Source organism: Diadema antillarum, unplaced genomic scaffold (genome assembly GCF_040938485.1).
Source record: "Diadema antillarum isolate AM-2024a unplaced genomic scaffold, OU_Dant_1.0 scf00000150, whole genome shotgun sequence".
Classification (NCBI taxonomy): Eukaryota; Metazoa; Echinodermata; class Echinoidea; order Diadematoida; family Diadematidae; genus Diadema; species Diadema antillarum.
This window is the reverse complement of record NW_027271039.1, coordinates 1407682-1411778: the sequence shown is the minus strand read 5'-3', so window position 1 is coordinate 1411778 and position 4097 is coordinate 1407682. Positions and strand designations below refer to the sequence as shown.

Below are 4097 nucleotides of genomic sequence, written 5' to 3'. Positions count from 1 at the left end.
GGTTGACCCCTGATACTACTTTAGTATGTGTGCGTGGTTGAAGGTGTGATGGTGTGTGTGTGTGTGTGTGTGTGTGTGTGCGTGTGTGTATTTGTTTGAGTGTACATTTGTGCATGGGTGAATTAGTATTCATCATGAGCTCCCTCGTGGAAACGATATGAGCTCTCTCGTGGAGACATTGTATATTTAATATTCTTGATTAATATCTCTAATTTTTATAATGTTTCTCAAGTAAGTATCGCCCCGGGCATTTTTGTATAAAGTCCCCATTTTTTTTCTCTCTCTCTCTTCTTTCTTTCTTTAAAACAACAACAACAATAACAACAACAACAACAACATGCACACACACATACACACACACACACACACACTCACATGATAAGTTCATCGCTTGCCTAGTTACTCTTTGTCCAACTTTGATAATATCCCACTGTCTTCTACCAGTGGGTGGCCAAATTCACCCGTTTTCATTCACCCAATATTTATTGATTCAGTTCACACATTTTTAAAATTATTTAATAATAACACAAATATGAGACTTGTAGGAATAAGAAGTAACAACACATCATGTGGCCTAGCACATCTGTAGTCATTGGGTGCGAGACATGAGTGTCCCATTCTCAATTTCAGAAAAGTTATACGAAAAAAACAATCAAAAAGTTTTGTTCCACTTCACCCCGCTCTCCCTTTAGAGTGACATTACATTGACAGGTTCACTTGCAAAGTAGGGCCTCACAGGCCCGTATATACATAGGGTTTTTATTGGAGGTTTCAGAATTTCAGTTCAAGTTTATGTTCAACATTGGGGCGCAAGAAATATCTCTGGTGCCGTTTAATTACCTGACAAGCAAACAAACAAACAAGCAAACAAACAAACAAACAAACAAACAAACAAACAGGTTTAGTTTCTGGTACCACTGCACTGCAGTCGCCTCACACAGAATGATGGTTTCTTGTTTGTTCTTTAATTAAAGGGAACGCAATTTGTCTTTTCTTCTTCTTTTTTTTAGCTGGTGGCAAACGGGGGGGGGGGGCTGAACCCCCTCCTCTAGTTACAGGCCTTGGGTGTACAACATTCTGTACCATACCAAAGTGTATAATGTGTAGGCTGTATTCCCCGGTTATACGGACAGATGAAATAAAACAAACCAACAGCTGATGAGTCAAAATCGTCCGAAAGGCGTTTTAATAAAGGTTGTTTTAGGGTAATACAGAGGTTTTTCAGTTGTGATTATGATTGGGAGAATAAGGGTTGTGAACAAGAATATATATGGGCCGTGACGCGAGAAAAGGACCCTTAGCTCTGACGCGCACAAACGCCAGAAAACGGCGCGGAAGTTTGACAAAGCGATACGCGCAATCCAAAAGATTTCAGCTCGTTGTTCACCTTTCCTTCACGTGGAGTCAGCTCGAATCAACCTTATCAACCCGTCCACAACGTCTTTTTCTACGGCGCCTGCAGTATTTTGATTATCTGTCTCAAGGTGAACATCAACATATTGGATCCCCAATGATGAAATGGTAAGAACATACACTGAATTTGATGTTAAATTCATGGAAAAAATGTTTGAATTTCGTGCTCGGCCCGGTCAGGCCTGTGCTCAGCGCAGTCCCAATCTTTCAATTTTTTGTTGGGGATCTGCTGACGCTATCAAACGTTTCCGTAGTAGTAACGTGTTAAGCCTACATTGTGTCTGACGATGCTTTAGATGTATGACATCGTTACATTTATCTTAACGCTCCTTTCATATAAAATGTCGAAATAAGCTACAGCCAGTGTTCACACTGTCCTTAGCAATCCTGTGTTTTAGCAGTAAGGATAATTTCGGAGTGCTTTAGTTCAGGCAACAACGTAAACTGCATCATGCATGTGGTTCAGCTTTGTGATGACTTGTTCAAGTGTAACGTTTAGGTTTCTGCACCCAAAGGCAAACAAGGTTGGGCCTACTTACTTGAGATTGTGACATTTGTGTAATGTCATTGTCAGCAAGATAGTTCTACAACTAACGTTACATTTTTTTTTTCCTTGACAGTTATACTGCATAACTGAATTCTACATTGGTAAATCAAACTAGGTCTTAATACTTATTAATAGTCTTAAATTAGATACCGGGTTGTTCTACTATGTATCAATTTTTTTTAAAAATCTGAAAAACAATAATGGGACTAGCGTACTAACCAGTTAGAACCTTAATGAGGCTGAAGTATCAAAGGGCAAGCCCAAAAGACAAAATCAGTTCTCTCATATTTTCCACAAAAGACTCTAACGCTAAGTGCTAAACTTTGGTTACAAAGACATCTCATCGACACACTATTAGAAGTATTACCATTACATTTGTTATTCTGGTACCGGTACTGTAGAATTAGGCCTATTCGTAATAAGTGTTCATTGTCAACATATGTTTCAGAGCATCGTTATAGGAGTTTTTGGGTAGGTACTCACTGTCTAAATGCCAAGGGGAGATTATTCTCCAGATTTCATGTAATGATTTAGTGACTGTGAAGGTTCTTTCACCTGTCATATCTCTGATCATTGGGTGTAGTACCGGTATTCATTTCTTCTTTTTCTTTCCGATTGAAATAAATAATTGTTGTAATACATCACTGGCAGAACACAACAACAGTCCACACAGTTGACATCTATACCACTATTTTGATTTTAAAAATCCCACTGTACAGTCCACCTTTCAAACCCTCATTAATCAGACTAAGCATTTTGTTCTCATATTTCAGGGCAGAATAAAAAATTGGCTGTGCTAGTATTCCTGAACAAGCAGACAACCCTGGGCTGCACACAGAACTGGAACAGAACCGTCAGATGGAGAGGAGACGTACTTGGTGTCTGGTAGATAAAGGATTTGGCAGGAGCAAACAACTAATTGCAGGTTTGTATTGTGCTGTGCATCAGCTAATTGCATTAATAGTATCGAATGTTGAGTTTAGTAACAACCTTATGACTGTAAAGTAGAACTACATGTATAACTATAATTTGAATTTAAAAAAAAAGATATAATTTGTTGTTATGGCCTATCCTTTTCATTTACTATGAATACCTGGATCTATGAACCAAATCAGAAGACATAATCATACAGTCATAATGTCTTTTTGGTAATTGCATAATATGCTTTGTATTAAGATGCATCTTGCACTGGCTGATGAGGTATAGAACTAATTCATTGAGTTTACATTTCAAATCTGATTTAATCTGTTTTAATCACTCCATTTCTGTAACCTGCATGGTTCCTTTTCTTCTGCAATGACACTCTAGTATTGAGTATCCTAAACCTTCGAAGAAATAGAATAATACATTGTACGTATCAACATTCAAAATATTCATGATATTCAGGTCTGACTGTGACAGCCTTGAGGAGCTTTCAACAGTTTCAAAAGTCGTGGAGAAGTCATCTTCCTTCACGATTCTGGTGGGGTTGGCAATTGTAAGACTGGAAGGCGTACCTGTCCCGTTTACAGGGAGCTGTCTGAGATCAGAAAGTTTTCGTACTTTCACTTCTACCATGTTCAGCCAGGAATTGTTTGTGTGAGGGAACACCTCTGGGATAACGAAAAAAGAAAGAAAAACTATAATTGGGTTTACTCAAGACAGTTGGAGTGGTTCCTCAAAACAAACATTTACCCATCCAGGCTGATATCTACTGGATCAACACTCGACAGAGCGCTATGAATATCTTCAAACACATCAGACCTTTCCTCTTCCAAGATGTCACCTGCCCCCAGTCCGAGAGACTGAGGCCTCATGATAGAGCTATGAAGTGTCATCCTCAACTTATTGGCATACTTGTCCAATTTATGTTTCCTACTGTAGTTCACTCGTAGAGCAGATACTGGTATTGCCCTTTGGTTTGGAAACTTGGATCATGGTTGACAATATGTTTCGCCCCATGCATGTATGCAGCATATATGCTGCACATTATCATAACCTACAAATGTACTCGAGTACAGCTGGTTTAGCTAAAAAAATTCCACCCTATACTGAATGTCGTTGGCGAGAAGGCAGGTGTGATTATCATGCCCTCAAGACACTGCTAGCTGTGGAAGACTACAGTATTAATACTCATGGCATATCAGTACTCTGCTAT

At 38.9% G+C, this 4097-nt stretch overlaps 1 long non-coding RNA gene across 1 annotated transcript; it reads left to right on the top strand.

Annotated features, from left to right (window-relative positions):
* The first annotated feature begins 1387 nt into the window (after nt 1-1387).
* Nucleotides 1388-3769, top strand: LOC139721799 (uncharacterized). The gene is made up of 3 exons (XR_011710244.1): nt 1388-1521; nt 2734-2885; nt 3347-3769. It is a non-coding gene; the product is annotated as an uncharacterized lncRNA (long non-coding RNA).
* The last annotated feature ends 328 nt before the right edge of the window (nt 3770-4097 follow it).